The sequence below is a fragment of the Ptychodera flava genome, chromosome 14 (assembly GCF_041260155.1).
Source record: "Ptychodera flava strain L36383 chromosome 14, AS_Pfla_20210202, whole genome shotgun sequence".
NCBI classification, from domain to species: Eukaryota; Metazoa; Hemichordata; class Enteropneusta; family Ptychoderidae; genus Ptychodera; species Ptychodera flava.
Window position 1 is genome coordinate 35,705,675 of NC_091941.1, and position 25,970 is coordinate 35,731,644.

General features: G+C 38.0%; 2 long non-coding RNA genes and 1 pseudogene across 2 annotated transcripts; 2 read left to right on the top strand and 1 right to left on the bottom strand.

Moving 5' to 3' along the window:
• Positions 1–2,982: 2,982 nt before the first annotated feature.
• LOC139150341 (uncharacterized) lies at positions 2,983–25,800 on the bottom strand. The gene is made up of 3 exons (XR_011556221.1): positions 25,661–25,800; positions 3,532–3,654; positions 2,983–3,261 (listed from the first exon to the last, which is right to left on the bottom strand). It is a non-coding gene; the product is annotated as an uncharacterized lncRNA (long non-coding RNA).
• On the top strand, positions 12,825–21,153 carry LOC139150711 (uncharacterized). The gene is made up of 3 exons (XR_011556268.1): positions 12,825–12,912; positions 20,674–20,738; positions 21,049–21,153. It is a non-coding gene; the product is annotated as an uncharacterized lncRNA (long non-coding RNA).
• Positions 24,007–25,970, top strand: part of LOC139150339 (xanthine dehydrogenase/oxidase-like) — a 110,754-nt pseudogene continuing 108,790 nt past the window's right edge.

The window sequence follows — 25,970 nt, forward strand, 5'->3', positions numbered from 1 at the left end:
CAAAAGTATACTAAAGGGGAACATTTCTTTTAACATATTCTTTCAGTTTACATTTGAATGTGTACAGACTAGTCAAATTTTTCACTTCACTCGGTAATGAATTCCAAACTTTCGTGGCACGGAAATGAAAACTACGTTGTCCAGTGCCTAAAACACATCTTGGATCTTGGATGTATATATATATATATATATATATATATATATATATATACATATATATATATTATTATATATATATATATATATATAATATATATATATATATACATATATATCTTGGATCTTGGATGTGTATATATTATATTATATACATAATATATATATATATATATATATATATATATATATATATATATATATATATATATATTTTAAATACATTTATATTTTAATAGCCATTCTGTGTTTTAATGAAATTGTTGACATGTCAGTTGTAAGATAGGAATTTCAAAGTGTCAATCTTAAAGTTTGAATACAGTACATTTTGAATGAGCTGTGAATTTATTTCACACTTTCTATGCTTAACCAGATGTCCTGAACTGTTGTACAGAAATGGATGTCAATCATTAATATCAAACAGGAAAAAGCAGTAAATCAAAAACTTTGATGGGTGTTAAGACTTGCCAGCCATCCGATTAAATCTCCTGAGGAGCCATAGAGAGGCATTTTAGCCAAATCTGATGTGTGCAGTGTCTGAGATGACCTTTTCTTGTAACAATGAAACCATCAAAGCACAGCTAATAATGACAAAAACTGCCCTTTTTACTGTTATTCTGGTCATAAAAAGCATCATTCTACAGAAAACCTGCGACACAAAGGAAAACAGTTGCATCAATGAGAACGAAAGATATCTTGTCATTTTTCTATCTCTAAAATAAGTCACTGTATCAAATATATATTGTGAAATACTCTTGCATGTTGCTTTCTCATACTGAATTCACATAGAGAAAAGAGAAAAGTATCAGAAATTTGTCATGATTTCATATGAACTGCAGATTTCATAATGTTACACTTTGCAAAACACAGACTTTCACTTTGCAAACATCAAGATATCTCTGCATATGTCTCTGATTTATTGAAGTATGGCGCCCAAAGGGCGCGGAGAAAAATATGAATCATCCTGATATCTCTGATATATATTTCTTGTATATTAAAGTCGTGCACAGGAAGGGCGTGCTGAAAAATGTCTGATATATTAAAGTAATGCGCTCGAAGAGCACGCTGAAAAATATTGAACATACAGATATCCCTGATATATGTATGCCCGATATGTTAAAGTTGGGCGTGCTGAAAAATATGTCTGATTATTAAAGTTACGCGCCCGGCCGAAAAATGCAACTGGATGAAATTTATGGCTGACACGATTCATTTTAGGCAATGATCATCGTCCGCTCGCACGGCTCGTTAGCCAGACAGGAGTCTTCCACTAACCACGCCGTGCGGGATACCCCCACTATTTTGCGTTAAGGAGTTTGATGGAATTAGAAAATCAGGCGGACCAATCAGAGCACGCGTTACACTCAAAGAGAAAACCACGCCTACCTTCCAAACGCCGACCACCGCACTGTTTGTGCACAGCTTTTCTCTCGATTTACTTACTGGTTTACTAGACTTGGTTCAAGTGCGTGTGTGAGCATGTGAGTTGTGTGAACGTCTGGAATGCAATGATCTGTGTTCTGTTTTCATGTGAAATGTGTGAGTAGGATTATGTGAAGGCGTTGAGCGGGGTGAACGCCATACAGGGGAGTTTACCCGGCACAAACTAACTCACTACTGCTGCTGCACAGACCAAATAAAAACGCGTTCGATCGCTACCAAATTTTACACGAGGAACTTTTACAAATCATTTTATTTTTGAAAATTCACCGACTTTAACCAAGTCTCTGGTTTACCTTCGTCCTGTGACACCCTAATGGCTCAAACGGAGATTTAGGAGTGGGAAGGCAATCTTGCCCGAGTTTAATACAGGATTTGATTGTCATGCATGGGGAAATCTTACTGCGTGGTGGGGATAAAGTTACGGGCGATTTCTCGTCATTCAGAGAGGTGGCGAAAAGTTCCGTTTCAGTGATCGTGGGTTACGAAATGTATGGCAACGCTTTGTATCGTGTAAAGCGTTAGATATCTCCCAAAGAAAAAAAATCGACGAATAAATATGGCGATAGTGCAGAAGATGACTTTGAAAAAACTGACGCTTGAAGTCTATGAAAAATTCACCGATGAGTAAGCTTATATTGCTTGCTGACGCTTGTAGTCAATGAAATATTCACCGATGAGTATATTGCTTGCTGTGATGAATAGGTCAATTTTTTTTTTGAACAACATCCAAACAAAATCCGGTTCTTTGATTTCCAGTCCAAGCATATTTCACAAAGTCCTAGTCCATGTTTTCGAGCCATGCTTCTAGTTGTTTCTCCCGCGGCGTGTCGATGTTCTGTTCTGGTAAATCCTGTTCATCGTCTCACAATGTTTACAATTTTCCAAAGATATGAACAACAGAATAGCTGCCGGCCGCGCCAGTTGACAGGACTACGGTTTATCGTGAAATTTTGAGGTCAAAATTGGAGGAGTGGTTTAACAGATTTACTTGGGCGGGTAGAACTTTTCTATTTCGCGCCGCGATCTTTTGAGTTTGGCGGGTTGATGTTTTCACCTTACAAGTTGAGCGACAGCTGGGAATATCTTGCGGTACCCTTTGTTTTGACGTTTTGAACACATCAGTTATTTCAGCAGTAGATTTCAGTAGCATGAAATGTAAACAGTGACCACGAATACTTGTAAATGTAACACCGAGAAAAAAGTGGGAAAAGACCTATACTACTACATTCGTAGTAACCGATTATCTGATTGGCTACTTACTGGTCACATACAGTCGTGTGGTGGCGCTTTAAAAAACACGATTTAGGGGGTCTATCAGCCAAGGTCTGATTTCGGGAAGCATCCAGCTGCCCGGAGCGGAGACCTTGGCAAGCGAAGATGGGCAATGATGAGCCTGTGTCGAAATTCAAAAACACACTGACCCCCTATTGGGCATTTCAAAATCATGGTGACCCCTATCACCAAAGTCAAAAACAGGGTGACACCCCCCTCATGAATTCACCGGCCTCCCGGCCAAAGAAACTGACCAGAAACTGACTAATTCGCCACCCATTTCAAATTCAGTTTCGTTGAGCGTTCCCATCTTATTAAACCACTTTATGGTACTCCACCTGTACCATATTTCGGCCAGTCGCTTTCTGTTCAGTGAACGCTCCTGGTAATCTGTGGAGTGCAAGTCATTAAAAGCCTCGGCAAAGCTTTCAAATGAGACACACTTACATTTTCTAAGAAAAGAAAATGCGCAAAATGTAAACGACGTTATTTAACTATGAAGTATATTTATTCACCCTGCGGCGCCCAATGTCAGTGGTATCATGGTCCCAGCAGAGGGACTGTGGTCACATTGATTTCTACTGTCTGCGGTGACATCTGAAAAGTGACGATCACTAAAAATAAATGAAGTATTTTCTTCATAACATGATTATTACTTACATGTCGACATCAAAGGCTCTCATCAACTTTGTTTCAAGGGCGGTAGAGCTTGTCGATTCGAAGTATTTATCAGAATCGCATACATTTTGGTAGTAGAATGTATCCGCGCCTGTATTGTTGTAACTGTTTAATACAAAACGAGTTTGAAAAGATTATTGAAGTACAACATATTTTCTCAAAATCACACTTTGTCTCTGGTTTTGAAGGCGTGAAAAATAAATAATGCTAAATTCTTAATCAAAGACTCATCATTTGTTTTCATTAATATGTTGAATTAATAATGTGGTGATCTACAAAGTTTCTTTGAGAGGTACTTTTCTCTTAAGTTATCCCATGCCGACCAAATGAAAAGAAAGTGATATTCATCTTCTATTTCTTTACAACATAATTTACAAAGCCTATATTCTTTTTCGATTCCTCTCTATGTCGTCCAGTTTCTGTTTCCAATGGATGACCAGAGCATCTGAATCTAGACAGTGCTCAACGATATTTATATAAATCAATACATTAAAGATACATTTCTAAATTAAGCTCCGTTTTAAAATTCCTGTAGTAACTGGTTTTCTCATTTACGCTAACTTCAGACCACCATTCTTGCCTTTTACATCTCTCACCCTTATAAGAAATTCTGACAAAAAACATTTATATTACTAACTCCTTGGTTTAGCCAGGCATGACCAAAACAACATAAGTATAAAAAAATTTTCGTAGCAGTGGCCCATGTGTATTTCCCTTGTTCATCCATATTACGTAACATACGGTTTGCTTTAGATGGTAAACGTGATTCAGGCATTTCTAAAAGGCGAAGCCAATACTTGACAAATCTCTTGACATAATAGCAAAACAATGGTAATCTGCCACATTCGCCCAAAACAGTACAACTAGAAGTACCCTTTGACATCCCAGGTATTGTCGGCAGTATAATAACTGCACTCTTTCCAGATGTTCATAAGCTTGAAAACCCCACACTTTTTATTTATTTATTTCGAACTCCAACACAGATATGATACAGTTAAAAACCATATACATCCGCACTTACAGGAGGATTTTAGTAAAAAGTACAAATAACATGATGTTACAGGACAAGAAAGCAAGTTAAAACAAATGACATGCACAACAAGGACAAAGTAAAAATTAAAAAACAAACGCTTTTAGCTTTTCTTTAAAACTCGAAACAGAAATGTTAAAAATTGGTAGACATTGATAAAAACTATTATATAGCTTTGGAATGCGATTAAAAAGTGAATTGCTAGTAAATTTAACTCTACCACCAGGTTCATGAAATGTCCGTTTCTGTCTAGTTGATCGCCCAGGAATGTGTAAATTAAAAATTGGTTGGCAATCAAGAAGGGCATTAATTGATTTGTGAAGAAAAACAAGATCAAAATAAGTGCGCCTTTTAGACAGCATTGGCAAATTAAACATAACACACAGATCATCATATGAATAATCATCAAACCTTACTTTTACTAGATAACACAAATATTTAACAAAGTTACGCTGTACAGCTTCTAGTTTGTCTGAGTACACTTTGTCAATGCTGTTCCAAACAACTGATGCAAACTCGAGTTAAGTTCTAATGACTGTTTTGTTACGTTTACCCGTAACTAAGTACGGGTAAAATAAGTACATCAAATAATTAAAATAAGTCTTTGGATGTAAACTTTTGACATTTTTAACACACTTTCCAAGTATGGCTATTTTCTTCCTCGCCTTCACAGACATATTTCTTGTAGTTAATGAAAATGATCCTTTACACGACAAAATTAGACCAGACACTCATAAGCACTTTCAACCTTTAACTCATTCTCCCATAAATACCATCGCCAATATTTACTAAGATATCCTCCTTTTCTGTAAACCACTATTCTAGTTTTAAACAAATTTACTTTCATTTTTCATTTCAATGTAAAATCGTATAAAATATCGATAAGCCTTTTTAATCCAATCACTGAACCACACGCTCATGTTGTATTATGTTATAGTTTTAAATGTGTTTTGATATATTGCACCGCATTTATCTATTGTGACAAGTTTACCTGGCGACATTTCTACAGCGGTGGTACATGGTACTACTTTCTTCAAAAAAATCCAAGCGACATCCTTAGTTGCACTTGAAACTTTTTCGTAGATGAGCTGCTCAAGTTCCTGCGCTGTTGGAATCGAAAATGTATCTGTTTTAGAGAGGCTCGTCGCTCATCCAGGGCCCACATCACGTTCTAGTCACCACAGGCGGACCAGACGTTATTAATATTATTAAGTTTTCTCACTGTTTTCTCTATCACTTTCTCTCCTGTTTGAAAATTACATCACCCCTTGCAATTTTCAAATTTAAGGCGACGCCAATCCCCCTGGAGTTTGCCGGCCCAACCCCGGCCGTTCACTGAAGAAAGAACAGCTACAATTCTCTTGATCATTCCAGGTTCAGTAATAGTTCATAGAAATTTTTTACCTAACGATGATTATTAAAACAAGAACGTAAGAAAACAATTTATAATTATTTTTCAAATTTCTCAAAAGTGTTAGGTGCCACCTAACTGAATGTTTGATGAGTTTACATTTGTAGGTTAAAACAAATTTACTTCACCATCCAATTATCCCAAATTTGTTCCAATCGTGTTAATGTTAATTGACATGACACAAAGATCGACAACAAAATGTTTCATCTAGGCGTTATAGTGTGCCTTCGCGGGGAATAGTAGAGTATAGGGCCATGTGTACATCTTTTTGAAGATTTGTTATCAATTTTTTGTCATAGAAACAAACAGGTGAGTTCTAACCTTGAGGTCATTTCTTTCAACATTTCTTTCAAGTTTCAAAACTAGATAACGACTGGTTGAAAATATCTAGGCATTGGTATTTGTATACCGTGTGGCCAAAATTACAATTGGATGTGAAGGCCAGGACGCATTCAATTTTAGATAGACGTCCTTAATTAAGGTAAAGTGCGACGAATTCGGACGCGGACACGCTTTAGAACGTTTCTGCGCAGATTTAACTCCAGCCTGCCGCAAATGGGTTATTTTGTTGCGCATGTATTTAATATCACCTGTCATTGTTGATATTGCGCCTTTACCTAATATTTTTACCCAGTCTCTTAGAAAAACATGTAACATATAACCTTGTCATATTTTGACCCCCTAGGAAGCTGGTTTTTATTCAAAATGAGCGACAAAATTAACATTTCTCTTCCGTTTACATGGCGCATGTTACCCGTTCACCTGGAGATATTGTAAAAAGTAGCGTGGTGACACCCTTTTATTACAAGTGTAAACAAAATGGTATTATGTTAGGATTTTGTTCGCCAAGTGTGGTCAAAATGACACCATTCAGAGCGACAGGAAAAAAGTTCGAAAATTATGTAGTGATATAATTTTGATATCGTCATTTTGTAATCGATACTTATGTTAAAATTTCTTTGCAAACATCATGAAAACTATACATTCGATAGATATGGAACTGAAGTCTTGGTATTTATTAAAATTAACTCATTTGCTAAGAGTTAAATCATTGCTTTCTTTAGTGTAAGTGAATTATATCATTTTTATTTATTTCTAACGACGCCATTTTAACGTCCGTTTCCATGGAAACGAGCGTGGTGACCCCCATTTTTTATTTCATTTTTGCACTTGCATAACTTCCAAGAATATTTGTGAAAAGTTTCAAGAAAATGACACCACAATTTAATTTTGATGTAATTCGCAGTACTCCACCTAGAGTCAACTAATTTGCAGAGTCTTAAAATCAGAATTGCCAGAAGGGAAGTCATCGAACCGTGCTTTAATGAGACTTTTGAGAAATCCGACTGTGACTGTTTTGACGTGACGTGGTAATTGTGTTTGACTATCGTATCAGTGGGAAACGAATGTGAATGTCTTGTACATGCACTATAGCTGCTAGCCAGTCAATACGTGATCACCAATGTGATCAGACATTAGACATGTCGCTTCTCTTTTAGACATCAGAATAAGTTCACCCGATGTTACTATTGTGTAATATCGTATTCCGTCAAAAAGAGGTAACAGAATGACTGAGAAGGGTGTTTAACTAAAATTTAGATCCCCTTGAATTCATTAAATTATATATTATCCGAAGTTTTCAGTTCATATTGGTCTCAAAGGAATAAATTTGGTGCATTATACAATGCCTGACTCTAATATCTAGTTAGTCACAAGCGAAAGAGTAACTAAAAAGGTCGATTTTTTGCTGTAGTTCCAGACATAGAGAAACATAGAGGAGTGGCAACACTTGCATGCCTTCTGTTCCATGGTCGTCTCGGTAGACTATTGGCTTTTCATATTAAAATGAGCTTCAAAGGTGTTAAACTTTTTGGAGGCTTTGTTTGTGGTTGATAATTACACGAGATTATGCGAAAAATACGACGAGATGGCATCGTACTGCCAGTCGCGTAGCAACCATAGTTACTTTGTGAGCTCTCAGGCCAGAAACACTGCTTCACGCCAATCAAAACATAACACGCCAGCAGTTTCACAAACGTGTCCTTCCTTGACGCACGTGTAAAAGACGGTATGGCTGACCGTAAACCATTGAGTAAAACCAGACAGTATCGATAAAAGACTTTCAAATTTGGTTCAAACACACTCATTATATATTCATAAAAATATGAGAGGAATTTTTAAAACGGTAAAACTCATTTTCCTGAAGCTCAAAACACTCCCGTTTTCGCCAGCACGTCAATTCTGCTCAGCACTACACGACAACAACAACACAAACTTTGCCGAACATACTTTCGCTTAACAATTAGCGAAAATCCGAAAATTACCGAAGGATTCATGGTCGGCACTCTCCGGAAAAGAGAGGCGAGAGCAACCTGAGGCGAGGCGAACATGGATGGGTTACGTAACCGCTTCACGCCTTAAACAATACCCGTTGCCACTCTATCTATGTTTCTCTATGTTCCAGATCAAAGTTTGCAACTCAACCTACAGCTGTTTATCCATACATCTTGCAGCTTAACAGCGTTCCATGCAAATGTCCTTCTCACACTATGTCCTAGAATCATGATAAAAGACGGCTATTGTTTAACACCACGGCTAATACACGTACCATATTTGACAATACAAGTTTCGTGACGAAGTAAATGACTATCTACAATCTACTGCCTTGAAAACATCCATATATGGAATAATCTTAACATAATTATATCTCACAGGTTATCATGACTTCTTATTTATTTCCTATACTTCCCATAAACAGTGTAACCACTTGGAAACGCCTAATCATTAATAGTGTTCCCTCCTCCGGGATCTGGACCAGTTTCTGCTGAAATTCAACAACTCCACCTTCACTTGCCCCATTGCCACCTATGCCTCAGATGGAGACACCCGAGCTACCAGCGCTAGCAACTCCCAGCACAACAGTTACAAACGGTGTTCCAGTGCAAGAAGGAAGAAGAGAACAGAGTGGATGCATTGCGACTGAAACAAACATAAAAACCTACATCTATATGAGAGATACAAAACGATTTACCTAAACACTAAACACAGAGAAAGATAGAGAGGCTATGAAAACACTACAACACTCTTTGCATCTAGAACCAACAAGGTTGCGCCCTCACATCTACAGCTAGGCCCGACTCCTCAGATGCAACAAACTTTCCGATTTCGCCACAACCACTGCTTCTTAAGCGACAACAAGAAGTTCTGGTCCCGCAAAATAATCCGCAACAAGGTTAACAAGCACTTCAAAACCAGCCTGCAATAGAGAACTGCCCCTATATCCTTCTATCACCACGCACCATCGACGGTCGGAAGAGAGGTGCGACCAAAAATAAAACTTTGCTACAAGACTTTTTTCAAGGTATGTTCAAAAGAAGAACTTCTAGGTTAAAAATGTGTATGGCAGGGCAGGAAGTGGTGCTGACCCGAAAAGAGTCATCTGTGAAGACAAAGTACAACAAAATTTAGACCATCGTGTTCAACTAATATCCACAGGATTCCGGGGACAAATAATTCAAAAGGAATGTGTAGAGGAGGTGAACAAAGCCCTAGAATTTTAACTGAAGCGTTCGTTGGGACAGAGACTCTTTTAAAATTATCAGCCTGTGAACTTTGACCCCCTGAAATAAACGTCATTACATTTTCAATATTTTCTGTCTGTGGAACGGTGGCAATTTAAGTTGCATTCACTAACGCTTCTGGAGGAGAGGGGGATTCAAAAAAGTTCTCAACCTTTCAAACACCCCGGCCCCCTAACAAACTCACAATGCCTTCAAGTCTCCGCTTCTGCTTTACTATAATTTTGAAGTCTTTGCACGCAAAGGGCGCCCCCGAAAATGACAATGACAGAAATGAAAGTGCCAGAAGAAAAATAAATTTGATATTCAATACATTTTCAAGTTACCCCTGGCATGTTTTCAAATCCCAACCTGAAATCTGCCACCCCCATTCAGAGGTGTTTGTGAATGCAACCTTATTGTAAGTAAAAAGAAATTCTTCTGTGTATGAGCAGTGAAATTGGTTAAAAAAAACAGGATTTTTTCATTAAATTTATCATGTTTGGTCGAGTCATTTTATGTTGAATTGCATTTTCTAATGATGTTTTAACTTACTTTTGTTCAACCAAATCACCAAATCCTAAGACAAACACGATAACTTATAAAAGTCTACGGAAAATCACCCTGTGATGATATTTTATTGTGCAAAATTGAGTCACTTTTAAACTTTCGCGTTAACGCTTGTGTTCATCGGAGATCTAGTGCATTGCATATTGTGCAACGTCTATTTTTCTCCGAGTTCTTGGCCTGACGTAATGCTGTATACAAATCCACTGTACTTATTCATTCATTCACTCAATAAAATACAATGACAATACAGCATTTAAAATGGACACAAAATGTGTTTATTAAGAAATATTTCTAACAAAAGATGTTTTTCGACACCAGAACTGCAATTGATGAATCAAATGTCCTTGAGATATCGAACGAACACTACGGAGACGAACGTTGGCATATTAATGACATGAACTTGGCCAAGCACTATGGAGACAAATACTTTACGTCAAAGAGAAACCTGAATCCGATAGCTAATGCAACTACAGCAATTTTCTACCGTCACGTATGTTTTAAAGGCACAGTAGCTGTAACTTTTGAAAACATTTCCAGTATTTTTCTTCTGTGTGTTACCTACAGTGTCTTCTACTCCCTACATGATGTTAATGTGCCAAGGATTCAGCTTGTCACCACAGTCAATATATGCATTACAAGCAATGTTATTGTTGACAACTAACTTTTAGTCCGTACTAAAAGTCAAATATCAACAATAACATGGCACTCTACAAGCATACATACTTTGTTGAGAACCTCTATACTTGGCACTTGGTCATGTTTTAGTGAATAAACCAAGAAATAGAAGTTGTTGAACAGGACAAAAAATAGTGAAATAATCATCAAAAGTTACAGTTACTGTGCCTTTAACCTCGTAAAAGCTAAGCAATAATGTCTTGTTCTAATGAAAATTTCACACCTTCCTCGAAAACCTTAAACGATCCTTGTGAATGGATGCGTGATAGATAATTTATTCCTGTTGCCTTTCAAGTTCACCTGACTTAAAGGTTATGACCTTGAAGTCCCCCCCCCCTCATAATTTGAGCTCGCGCCAAATGACACTTTCGATGTATCTTTTCAAAATGTTCTCGAACTAATCTGGGGTGCTGTAAAGTTACGATACTTTGAGTTGTAAATCTTATTATTCATATTCACGGGCATGTAAACAAACCATTACTGTGTAGTTGTGGTCAGTCACATGGTTCAGCTCGATCAAAGTGCGACGGGCAGGGCATGGTAATATAATAGAGCTTTATTTTGAAGTGACAGGACTGGTGTTCAGCATGTGGGTAAATCGGGCCGGTCACGGTCTTCCAAAAATCGAAAATTTTTTGCGACACAAATTGGCCAAAAAGGACAAATTCAAAGACAAATCTCGATGGACTCCACATACAACTAAAAACACAAATCGACAGGTTTGAATTCCTACATAAAACATCAGGCCACCTGATATCCACGCTTTAAAAGCCTGATCAAAGGCGAAACACTAAGATACATCAGAACTTGCAACACAAAAATGACTTTGTTTCAAAGGTCAATCAGCATGCGAAATTCACGCTAACCCGATGGCCCGAGACCAACAGTTTTCATGCCGGACCAGTAATTCTTGAAAGATGTCCTGCTGTTCTTAAAGACGCGGGCCAGTAACGTTCCCTATATGTACAGAAGTTCACCAGAATGCTTTGCTAAGCTAAATACCTGACAAAATTATTCAAAGATACGAAATTTATTCTGTCAAGAGATTTGCAAAACGTGAAATTCGCAAATGAAAAGTGAACAGACTGATAGGTACTGCATCAAAGCGAAAGACTTCACCTCAGGTTTCCTCGCGAGAGTAGTGGCACTATATATTCAATATGCTCCCCATTTGTTATTAAACATGTGTTAGGATAGAGATCTCGTCGTGGTCATAAAGGAGTAATAGTTTAGCGTATCGATCATGTTGCATGTGTCGAGGTAAAGTATATTTATATGATACCGGATATTTACAGCTACTGGAAAACACGGTATCGAAATTAGCTTGGCATTTTCCCTCATGTTAAGTAGCTCAATGTCTGCGTGAACAAACTTTGGACAAATATAACAAGTTCGGCAATTAATTGTTACATTGTAGCAAACCTAAGTAATTAAATGTGCGTACAGTTCATGTACTTTGGATAAAACACGCATACTTTAACACTGAAAGAGAAAAAAATATTTGAAAATGAAAACACAAAAACACCACATTTTCATGTTTTCTTTTCCTAGGCATAGACACTCGAACATTTTTGTTTGGAGTGTCTAGTGCTTTAAGTACATAACAGGCAGTCACGATGAAACGAAGGGACGCAATTAGACCCCCATTTGGTGAGAGGGGTACCCTAATTATGTTATAATTTTTTCCGGAATGAGTAACAACCTAATGAAAACGGGCTTAAGACCAATTATCTTTTGATGACCTTTTAATAAAAAACATAAAAAAGTGTCTTTATTCCTTTTTACATTTGAAAACGAGATCAAAGGAAAACCGTTGGACGCGTTTTGCCACGGATTAAGAACGTTGTCCTGAGACAAGACACCCCTACGCCTGCGGGCGGACTTTGGTGCAGTTCCCTATGCTAAGGAATGGATAAAGGGAGTACGCGCGTTTGGGAGTCCTGTCATCTGGTTGTAAATATGTCATGTGGTTGTTGGCTATGACACACCCATATTTGGTTATGTTTCGATGTCAAAGATCAGAGTTGAAAGTCAAAGCATGGGTAATTCCTTGCATTCTTGATACCTTGTGCTAGCTCTGGTTGTCAAAGCACGTTTTCATTTGTGCCATTTCGAAGCAAGTGAGTACAAGTATAGTAGTCTCTGGTGTTAGCATGCAGGCGGTTTTAAAATTCAAGGGTCTTTAAAATTCAGAGGTCAGACGAAACCAGGTCTACATGACAGTTCGCCTCTGACTGTGTCTACATACATCAGTCATCATGATCGACCTCGACAGATTCAGCACTTTAGTGTTTGATCGTTATAGTCCAAAGCCGTACAAAGCTACTGTGCTTGCTTTTGTATTCATGGCACTGCTTCAGTAACAACGGTCGAAAATGCTCAAAGCATTATAAACCTGGTTGCATGGACACTCCGGCGCATCTCTCTTAGTGTGCTATGGCTGTGACTTCTAAGTTTTCCCAGTGGTTTATCATCTTTCTATGCTATCGCCAACTAATTTAAGTTGTCTAATCAATATTTTTGCAGAATCTGCATTTGGAGTATGCTAGTCACCATGTGTCACCTGGTTGCACGGACACTCTGGTGCATCTCTCTTACTGTGCTAAGGCTGTGACTTCTATGTTTTCTCATTGGTTTTCATCTTTCTATGCTATCACTAATTGATTTAAGTTGTCTAATTAAATTATTTGCAGGAACTGCATTTTGAGTATGCTGAGTCACAATGTGTAACCCATCGTCGTACACCACGCCCTCTTCGGCGAGTCTTATCACCCAACGCCGAAAAGGCCGTGGTATCACTGGCCACGTTTAGCGTTCACGCATTGCTGCAAGGCTCTATGATAGTCGAGGAAAAACCTACGAGCCAATCAGATTGCCCGTTACAGAGCTGATCTTGGTGCTTACCACCACACAGCGTTCACTGTCGACGAAGAGCGCGCAATGTGTAAATGTTTAATGTTTTTGGACTCAACCGCTCTATTCACACCAAAAAGACGCCATTGATAATTATTTTACAAGGAAAAGATGGATTTCTTTGCACAAGGACCAGCGGTGGCAAGTCTGTATGCTACCAGGCATGGCAGGCCGTCCGGCCCATCGTGTTTCACGGGCGTTATATCGAAGGGTATCGCATAACTGGAGCAGCTGGCCCCACGCCTCGCTATGCACAGTGTCCGACCCAGACGTAGAACAACACCGCTGTGTAAAACCCGTTGGTCAAAACTATTGATCATAAATTTACTGTACCACAAGTTATGTATAAACGTTTATGTATCGATCTCTTCATTAAGGTTCACACTGAAAGCTTTCTTATCGTGCTGTGGGTATACATGGAGCTAGAAACGTTGAATGGTATATTGGCCCTTTCATTCGAGCTGGTGCTCCGCGATACAAATCACAAATGTACGCTAGGCTCCCGATCGTCTCAACACTGCCGAAATCACAGATCTCGGGAAATTGCGTAGTTGTTCAAGTCCGATTATGTTTCATTAATTCATCACAAAAGTTACGCTTACAACGGAATCAAACCAAGAGAGGTTTAGTCTGTTCCATGGGTTTGCAGTTCAGCGGGGTACGAACACGTATAAGCTTATGCGTACACTCGCTCAGTGTGACCTAGATGGTGACAATTTTCGGACAGGGTATAGTGAATTTCGCCCAAAGCCGTTTCACAAATAACGAGCAGTACGAAATCTTATTACCATACCCTTCGAAACTTTATTGTGTTTATCCTAAAACTGTTAACAGGACGGAAGTGGTATTTGGGGGGTCAAAGTTGCCAAATTGTTGACTCCATAGTGAGTGCGTAGTAATCGGACGTCGTATTTGGAATGTGATTATAGGGGCTAAATATTGATATTTTGAAACTTCAAACCCTCGATTTTCAATTTCGATGTGTTGAGAAAACTGTTTGTAAAAATTTTGTGATAAATTAGTTACGTTCAACCCATGGACGACGCAACTATATTTCGACGTGTATGGTGCTTACATCGGATATGGGCTGTCTCTGTGTGTTGCTTTAGATCGTACGGTGTGTTAACTTCGCGAAGTTTTATAGCGCCCGAAATACCTTCTACCGAAAAAAACTAATTATTCAAAACGGGATAGCAGCGTCACTTGACTTAATATGCGGTATCATGAATTGTAAAACGCTATCAATACGGAGCAAAGTGCAGCGTGTTCATTTTTAGCCGGATACCGGCCAAATTGACCGGCTACTTTCGTATTTTGGCCGGCTACTTTTCAGCACTGTTTCGCTCTCTGGCCCGGAAATTCTGGTTTTGATAACAATAATTAGATTTTTTGGTGGTCTTGCAAGCCGCAGATAATATTTCAGAAGTGCCGATGTGGCTATATGTAGTCTAGCAATTTACGCGGTGAACTTGTTGCTATCACTGTGGTACCGCGATCAGCGAACGTGTTGTACTGTACACCGTGACTGGGAATCGCTCTCGAGGTGAACCTCGCTCGCCCGATCACAGCCCGAATTATTCCGACGTTCACATCGGGTATAGCCGAAAATTGGACTAACATACAATTACGTTATGCCCGCGAATAGCCGACCATTTCCGAATGAAGCTGACTTTTGTTTCGCTCAACGCGGAAGAGAAAGTCGACGCTTGAGAGCTTTGGTTTTCTGCGTAAGAGTAGGGCCTAGCCTGATGGGTTTGGTAGGTTTTTGATCAAATCTAAAGCGACCACAAGTTACTGAGTCTCATTTTTCATACTTTCGAAACGCCACGTCAATCTATCCATGGTCGATCACGATGTCAACTCAAGTCGATCGACATCGCGTTTTGTGGAGGGGCCGTGTGGTTGTGTGCATCGCGGAAGAGAAAGTAGACGCTTGAAAACTTTGATTTTCTGACTTTGTCTGTTGGTTTTGGGAGGTTTAGATCAAATCTTAATAAACAAAATATTACTTGGTCACAGTGTCAAATTTCAGGTCGACCGATATCGCGTTGTGTGTACTGTGTTACAATTGACTACCGGTGCTTTGTACACACACGGTGTAGTACAGGCTGGCGTTCAGTGTCGTTAGTTTGAGGTTTTATCAAACATGAACACTGAAATTTAGCTCTCTTTTTCAATTATATTCAACATCAACAAAAAAATCAATAATCAGCTCGCGGATTCGTTTTATTGTGAAATTAGTACAGTGAATTAAAATCACTGAAAATTGTGTTCCTATAATTCATTGAATTGAATAAACTCTTTGATTTTACTGTATCTTCAATCAAGTTTATTTAAATCAGTAAAACACTCTGTACAGCCAGGCTGGTCAGGATTCTAGCGGATCGTTATCTGGGTTATGAAAACCCTAGGCCCCATTCTATGATGTATTTCAAAATGTTTGTTCAAGTCATGAGCTAAACATAATTCTACACAACAGTCTGGTGAAATTTTGCTATTATCCTTGTTAACTGAATGCAGTTGACAGGCCCGAGTGATATCAAATTAATTTTTCTGACTTTTTAAAACTTTATCCCTTGAAAACATGTTGTAATTGGCAATGATAATGATTATTCTGTATTCTGAAATGGTCTTTAATACTGTACAAGAATGCATAAAAACTACTCCAAAATGTCTTCAAAATTTAAAAATTTCTTGCCATTGCTCAGAAATGTCTTCAAATTTAAAAATAATCCTTAACACTCTCATGCTGAAATGGTTTTTCATACAGTACAATAATGCATGAAATTATTCCAAAATGTCTTCAAATTTTAAAATTTCTTGCACACAGGGAGGGGACCCCTCCCTTACACCCTCCCCCCTGTGTGTATGTTGGAATAGCCTTCATACACTGTATAAGAATGCATGAAATTGCTCAGAACTGTCTTTCCCCCCCCCCCCCCCCCGCCCAGGGAACCTGGTTGCACACAGAAGCTAACCGCCTACTTTTCTGAATTTTCCGCCTACTTCAAAAATTTTTGAGAACCCTGAAGTGAGTACAACGTACAGCATGTCTTTGAATGTCCGAACCGAGATCGTCCGAAAATAGTCACACTGAGTGTACGGGGACGACCTTGCAGTGGGACCGGGCCCGGGTAGGGTTCGTTGATGGCCGTAGTCTGTGTACCTATCGAAGCCATAGTATTCACATTGTGTCGCCGTTGCTCTCGATCATGACAGAAAAACAGTCAAAATTTTGAAAGCTGTCGGATTTAATGCAACATATATCGGAAGAGGTGCAACAGAACCAGAGGATCTCAGGCCATGAAAGCTCGATTGTGTACACACAGACGATGAGGAGCTTACGACCCGACATGACTTTGTAAAACGTATTCGTGATTGGCTAATTCTGATGATATGTTCTCATGAATAATTAATTAACCCCATTCATACTTCCGCAGTTTCCCGGCGTAATCTGCCAGAGCTTGATTTTTGCGGAGGTCAACGGAGCGGAAATAATTGCTCTGGCCTGCGAGAATGTGTGTAACCTGGTTGCATGGACACTCTGGCGCATCTCTCTTAGTGTGCTAAGGCTGTGGATGCTAATTTTTCTCATTGGTTTTCATCTTTCTATGCTATCGCCAACTGATTTACGTTGTCTAATCAATTTTTTTGCAGAATCTGCATTTGGAGTATGCTGAGTCACCATGTGTCACCTGGTTGCACGGACGCTCTGGTGCATCTCTCTTACTGTGCTAAGGCTGTGACCTCTAAGTTTTCTCATTGGTTTTCATCTTTCTATGCTATCGCTAACTGATGTAAGTTGTCTAATCTAAATATTTTGCAGGAACTGCATTTTAGTATGCTGAGTCACCATGTGTCACCTGGTTGCACGGACACTCTGGTGCATCTCTCTTACTGTGCTAAGGCTGTGACTTCTAAGTTTTCTCATTGGTTTCATCTTTCTATGCTATCGCCAACTGATTTAAGTTGTCTAATCTAAATATTTTGCAGGAACTGCATTTTTAGTATGCTGAGTCACCATGTGTCACCTGGTTGCACGGAACTCTGGTGCATCTCTCTTACTGTGCTAAGGCTGTGAATGCTAATTTTTCTCATTGGTTTTGCTCTTTTATACTATTACAAAGTGATTCAAAATCAAAATTTTATGCAGTCATCTGCTTTAGGAGTATGCTGAGTCACAATGTGTCACCTGGTTGCACGGAGTCATGTGGCACATCTCTCTTTCCCTTATAAGGCTTTGTCATCTAAGTTTCTCCTATGTTTTGCTCTTTTCATGCTATTAAAAAGTGATTCAAGTTTTCAAATCAAAATTTTATGCAGGAATCTGCTGTTAGATCATGCTTAGTCAGAATGTGTCACCTGGTTGCACAGAGACTTTGCAGTGGTATAAAACTTGCTAATTAAGGGGCGCTGCACCCAACACAGGGTATTTTGCACCAAAATCACTTTTTTGTAGACATTCATTTTATTTAATGAAATTGTTAACCCAAGATTAAAATATTATTATTTGGGTTCATCTTCAAGGCTGTCAAGCAGTCGTAGGTTGCTTGATAAAGAAGTGTTAATTTTGCAAATGTTTGCAAATCACCCAATTTCCTGGCTTCACTATTTTTCCAATTTCAAGATTTCCAAACAATTTAACTCCATACTGACCACTGCATGAAAACCCAATAATTCAGAAATTCACATTAATGAGTTGCCTGTATTATAGTATAATACACGTGAATTCACATGAATCCACGTGAATACAGGCTTGCTGAATACAAAAAATGGATTCTTGACTGTATTCATCTGTATATGCACTCTTCAGCTAAAATACAGGCAATAATCCATGTTAATACAGTAAGTATTATAGGGTTTTCATGCAGTGGACTTGGTCAAACTTTCTTAAATTTTCACATTATTTTCTTTAAATGTTGTTAAACAAAACGTTTTTTGATTGGCAATAAAGTTCTTACATTTTGAATAAGAGGCATTTTAATTTGTATGAGGATCATGTACTGTAAAATATGTTCAGATGTAACCTGCCAAAAGAAGGAAATGACGACCATGTTAAAAGTGATATTTTTAGCTCCGCTGTCAGCGACGCGGAGCTTATCAAATAGGTTGATTTTCCGTCGTCGTCCGTCGTCCGTCGTCGTCCGTCGTCCGTCAACAATTGCCTTCTCCTCTGAAACCGCAAGTCCAATTGCTTTGAAATTTCATATGCAGCTCACTTGGGATGACCTCACTTAAGTTTGTTCAAATTGTGGTGAAATTTGCATATTTGTATTTTTGGGGCATTTTTTGGTGTTTTTGGTAAAAAAATCTTCTTTGAAACCGCTTGTCTGATTGCTTTGAAATTTAATATGCAGTTTACTTAGGGTGACTTCAGTCAGATTTGTTCAAATCGTGGTGAAATTACCATATTTGTATTTTTAAGGCAATTTTTGTCATTTTTGGTAAAAAAATCTTTAAAAATCTTCTTCTTCAAAACTACCAGTCAGATAGCTTTGAAATTTGGTACATATGTCCCTAGGGATGATCTATTTCAGATTTATTCAAATTGTGAAGAAATATGCAAATTTGCATTTTTAAGGCAAGTTTTGCCATTTTTGGTCAAAAAATGTATTTCTCAAAAGGTACTGGTCTGATAGTTTTAAAATTTGGTATACAGGTTTCTATAGATGCACTAAGTAATATATATTGAATTTCTGATGAAATCTGTAATTTTGTATTTTTGGGGCAATTTTTGCCATTTTTGGTCAAAAAATGTGTATTTCCAAAACTACTCATTTGATAGCTTTGAAATTGGTATAGAGGTTCTACACATGAACTAAATGATATGTATTGAAATTATGATGAAATCTGCAATTTTGTATTTTTGGGGCAATTTTTGCCATTGTTGGTCAAAAAATGTGTATTTCCAAAAGTACTCATCTGATAGCTTTGCAATTTAGTATACAGGTTTCTACAGATCACCTTAATGATATTTATAGAAATTATGATGAAATCTGCAATTTTGTAATTTTGGGGCAATTTTTGCCATTGTTGGTCAAAAAACATGTTTCTCAAAAAGTACTGGTCTGATAGCTTTGAAATTTGGTATACAGGTTCCTACAGATGAGCTAAGTAATATATATTTAATTTCTCCTGAAATCTGTTGTTTTGTATTTTGGGGCAATTTTTGCAATTTTAGGTCAAAAAATGTGTATTTCAAAAACTGCTCATCTGATAGCTTTGAAATTTGGTATACAGGTTTCCATAGGTGAACTAAATGATATTTATTGAAATAATGATGAAATCTGCAATTTTGAATTTTGGGGCAATTTTTCCCATTTTTGGTCAAAATATGTTTCTCAAAAAGTACTGGTCTAACAGCTTTGAAATTTGGTATACAGGTTTCTATAGATAAACTAAATTTGATCTTTTGAAATTATGATGAAATCTGCAATTTTTATTTTGGGGGGCAATTGTTGCCATTTTTGGTCAGAAAATTTTATTCTCAAAACACTACTCATCAGATAGCTTTGGTTGACATGTTCCTAGGGATGATCCGATGTGATATATTCAAAGTATGATGAAATCTTCGATTGTGTATTTTTGCAGCTTATTTTAGCCACTTTTTTCTGGCCACTGCATTGAGCTATCAAAGATTTCCTCCTTCTTCATCAACATGTGTCAAAAATAGTTATTCTCTTCATAAACACAGCGGAGCTATATCGGCCGCTAGGTCGCTTGTATTCAAATCATATGTGTCACTGCCCATTTGGGGCAACTGTTGTCAGCTCCACTTATACATAACCATTGCAAGACTAATATCATTTTTATATGCAAAGTAAAACATAAACTTTGTCTTTTGAAGGTTTATGGCATGTCTGTTGAAAACAGAGAGTATTAAAACAAGAATACTTTTTAATATGAAACGTCTGTTAACAGTGTTTATTCATTCTGATGTAATAATGGATTTCTGTTTGTTTTGACAGTATCTTTGAATGATATGACACTGCCTTAACAACAGATGGAAGAGGAATGTGAAAGAAACGTCAATGTAAGTAGGGTATTATGTTCATATGTTGCTACTCACATTGGTGTACCATTTTGTTGTTACAACTTGAGCTGTATCCTGTGAATGGTTTTGGGATAATTGTGTAAGTTATTATATTACAACTCTCAAAAATTTAGAGGGCCTGTAATGCTTACTTTTGATATTATTTTCATTATTTATATTTGTCCACTGTAAGTTGTTATTTTACTACAAAAAGATTGCTAAAAAATCAATATTTAGCTTGTCAGCATAGCATTTGAAATATACAAAAATGTATTAATAGTATATCTATATTTCTATTTTTCTCACTCAGGTTTGTTGTAGACTACATCACAATTGTGTTGTTGGAGGAGGCTGAAGTTTACCTTATGTCAAGGAAAAGAATGGTTATGCTTGAAGAAGCAAATAAACTCTAATATTGCCACAGAAAGATACTGTTCTGCAGGGATAACCTTATTGACATTTGTTCATATTGTTATGAAATATTTAAAACTTAAATTTTAAGGCAATTATTGTCATATTTAACCAAAAATATCATTCAAAAGTTCTGGTCAGACACATTAATATTGATTATACATGTCCCTTAGGATGGCAGCAATAAGATTTTGTAAAATCGTGCCAAGATATGCAACTTTGTATTTTTGAGATTATTTTTGTAATTGTAGATCTATTTTTTTCTTCAAAACTCCTTGTCAGACTTTTTGATATTCAGTATACAGGTCCTTAGGATGACTTAAGTCAGATATTTTTATACAGTGAGAAAATGCAAAATTTGTATTTTGGAGCAATTTTGTCAATTTCGGTCAAAAAGTGCTTTTGCTCATTGGTGTTTATCTGATAGCTTTGCATTTTCTTATAAAAATCCCTGGAGACTACCTAAGCCAAATCATTTTTCAAACTGGGGGAACCAGTAAAATCAATTTTGAAGACACTGAAAATAATGTAGTTTTATTTGATGCCAATTTGTAGTGAAATATGATCTAGAAAAAAGTTGTGAGCTTATGTTTTATGTAGTGGATCAACTTTAGCAAATATTTCAATCCACAAGAAGGCATATGGCAAGATGCACCATACCAATAAAACAGACTCCAGTTTATTTGTATCAGTTCCAATCATTATGTTACATAAACAAAAAAACCTGTCATGGTATCACTTAATTAAGTAAATCTTCACAAAGATGCAAGGCAGCCGAGTGAAATCATGTGTAGATTGAATAAGATGAGTGATGAATGATAATATCAGGTAACTTCACCACACAAACTTACTTACACAAACAAACTTGTGTATAACTTGACTCTGAGTAAATCTTAACATTTCAAGCAAGGACCATCAAATTTTTATTGTTGATCTACAAAATTGAAAAGTGGCTGTTAAAACAGAATTCTGCCCATGAAAATTGAAAGTTTAAACTATTTGCAAACACAATAGTATTTTGAGTGAATAAGTGGAATAGGAATAACTCTTTTTGTTTGTCAGATAGGAGCAATACTGTGCCCTTGGTGGTATATTTTTAAATCACTTGCAGAAATTGATATTTATTACTGTTGTTATTATTGCTAACTGTTGTTTTGCCTGATTGAGGCACACACCTAGCTATCCTATGGATTCTCTTGAACATTATCACAGTACAGCTACATGAGATACCAGGCCGCTGCTAGTTGAAACGCCTATTTGTAGGGGTTTTAATGACTGCTAAGCTAGTACGAATTAGTAATGTAGATATTGTGAGTTCAAGCCTCATAAAATGCATCAGCAAGACTGCATCAAAGTTGACCACTTTTACTGTACATGTTGTTCACAAATTAAAGGCCATCAAGAATATTTTTATGGGTCTTTTAGAGTAATTAACATAAGGGCCTGGGGGGGTCAGAGGAATGTGAGGGTAGTCACTCAAAAAATTGAAAGCTACAAGGAGGTTGTTCAAAATTAGAAAGAAAGAAGGGGGTTGCTCAATTTTTGGTACAAAATGAATTGAAATACCTCTCAGATTGCACCATTTCATCAATTTCTCAAAATTCTTAATGCGACCCCCTGTCACTTCCTCTCCCCTGGGGTGTTCTGACAGTTTTACTTAGTAAAAAAACAATAGAAAACACCTAATATTGCACCAGACTGCATCATTGAACTCATTAATTTCTCAAAATTTCCGACGTGGCAGAGGGGACACGCCTCTCACACTTTTCCCTGTTGGGTGTTCTAACAGTTTTACACAAATTGATAACATCTCTTATATTGCACCAGACTGCATTATTGCACACATCAATCTCTCAAATTTTCAACACGAGAGGGTACAACTCCTCTGACACTGCCCCACCCCCCAGCCTCCTGACTGTTCTCCTGTACTTTCAAATTCTGCCCTGTCAGATATCTTAGTGGAAACCTTGTCATGATACCCATCCAAAATAAACAATACTGTATGGTAAACATACTATATGGTTGGATAGTGGTTACAGCATGAGCTTTTGTATCTACATTTTATTGTGACTTTGAATTTTCTTTTGCCGGTCACATCTTTTTCAACTGTCATGAGGTAACCGATGATATTCCAGCAGGATATGAAAGGTCTGTACTATTGCTGTAGTTTTGTAAATGTTACAAATACATGTCTTGGTATTTAACTGGTCTAAGTGGGGGGGGGGAGGGGAGGGATCAGTCAAAATTTCTGTGTTAGAGACTGGGTTACTCAAATGCATTTGGGTTGGCATGGGGTTTACTCGAAATTTCAGAATACTATGAAATTCCCCAGACTTCCCCCCCCCAGGTCGTAAATAATTACAACTCCCTAAGTAAGATTTTTACCACAGGAAAACGTTAATTTTATTCACTCTTCATCCTTTGTTAACCTTAGAAAGTTTGATTATGTAAAATTGTGTTGTTACTTGTTGTAATCTTGAATTGTTGAAATGAATAAAATCTTGGAAAGTAAAACATGATCCTGTGTCACTGTTGTTCCTGTCTTGTTTCACCATCAGAGAAAAAAAAAGATTCTAATAAATTCACACCCAATTGCTCTACCAAAACAGAAAAATTATTGAAATTTTTCAGGCAAAACACACGCCGTCTCACCAGTAATACTTGTAAGTTCAATGCAACTCTGCATAACATGTTCGGACGAGAGAGGTGACCATAGAGGGCTAACGTCCTACTGGTACTCGTGTGACAGGCTTGAAACCACATGACATACTCCGGGTGCGCGCGTACTGGTCTACAGAAGGAATGTCGTGTGAATAGTATTTGCGCCCTCCACGGTAACCCCTGCACGAACCGTTGACCTTGGACAACCGTTGACCTTGGACATGCAGAACGACTCTCTACCCTGAACCGATAATAGCTGCTTCTCTAGCCTTGGATTCTTGTATATTATAGTCGTTTATTGTGACTTTAAGTGACATTTGGACGTCCAAAAACTCGACAAGGTTCACAACTGTACTTGGCACATGCACAAGATGCCTCATCACACAAGCGGAGAACTTGTGTTCTTCGTTAACGGAAAGAAGGTAAAATGACCTCTTCTCAACGTCATTGTTTTTTTTCCTATTTGAAAGTAATACGTCATGAACTTACAGTTGGAACTACGGGCCCCTGGCTCGCCAACAAAGTACGTGCACCCTGAAACTTGCCGTTGTCAAGTTCCTGTTTCATTCAAGGTTCTCCCGATTGACCGAATCGAGCACCATGCATAGGCGCTCGTTAGCTGTCGTTAGCTGCGTAGTCTGCTAAATCGATCGATTTTCTGCTCGATCTATCCATGGATGTAAAAAATATATATTTTTTACATCCATGATCTGTCGATCCCGTACTTGATCTGCCTGCCACTGAAACCTAGATACTCTCAAGGCGTGCAACAGATTCACTAAAAAACACGCGATCCGGGTTTTAAACTGGACGTGCGCTCACACAAAACATTCAGAACTACACACGCGATTATGCAATACCCCACGGTCCAAGCTTAGTCAAAGCATGGATGTAAAAATAGATTTTTTACATCCATGGTCAAAGCATGGAGTAGAAAGAAAGAAGGAGTCACAGCCCGTTGAACCGTGAGCGTTATTGTTACCACCGTTTGCTCTCCCAGCGGGTGGTTCCGGACTAAAGGTAAAGGATTAGCATTATGCACAATGCATTTTGCTTGGCCGACTTTTTCCGATAGTACTTTGGGAACGTTCGAAATGTTTGGTCAAACAGTCAGGCCTGCAGTGATGAGTATGTTTATTTTAGAAAAACGATGTCATTTATTCACTACTTGCATCAATGGACTATAAACAAACAAGCATCATGGAGGCATCATGGGCCAGTGGCTAGAGCAGTGGACTCACGATCAAAGGATGGTGAGTTCGAGCCCCGGCATGGCTGTGGTGTTGTGTCCTTGGGCAAGGCACTTTATTCCTCATTGCTTCTCCCCACCCAGGAGTGATGGGTACCTGGTAGGACAGAGGTTGTTATGTGTGCGTTTAGCTCTGCTGCGCTTATTGGCTGCACATGTGAGCTGTTGTCTGCTCCCCAGGGAGTTGAGTGGTATAATATTAGGTCCAGTGACCAGGGGTAATAATAATTGTAAAGCGCCTTGATCACATCTACTTGTGGATATGTGCGCTATATAAGAACCAAATATTATTATTATTATTATATTACAAGCATGGAAGCACTTTGGAGGTATAATTTGCAGAAAACTAGTCACAAAAACAAACAAAGCCGTGCGTGTATGCAAGTAACATGGCAAGTAAAATCACCACAAGTTTGATGAGTTTTTAACCACCGGCCACTCAACAGCCACAAATGAGCCATATCTTGCATGAAAGAACAAATGCCAAACTTTCTTTTTAGTGAATAACAAACGTTTCAATTCTATTCTGAGTATATATAATCGTCGTTTAGAAATTGTATACACCTACATTTCTGTTTTCTGAACAATAGCCGAAACTTACCTTGAGGTGCACCGACATGTAAACATCCGGTGTCATTACAATGGTTGCGACCTCGAGAATCGAATGGATGTGAGTGCACTTGTACTTTCACTTTTGAACTCGACTGAGCAGCTGATTTCTCCTTAGGTCTTTCTTTCTACCTCCATGGTCAAAACTTTTCCTTGCACACCTTTGTTGAACCTTAGCAAAAAAGCTTAAACTTCCAAATCTTGTTCCTAGCTTGCGCACTAAACCTTAGGCCGGAACTTTACGGATAAGCTTTTTATCATCATCGTTTCTACTGTAGCTTTTGGGTCCCTTGAACCAGCAT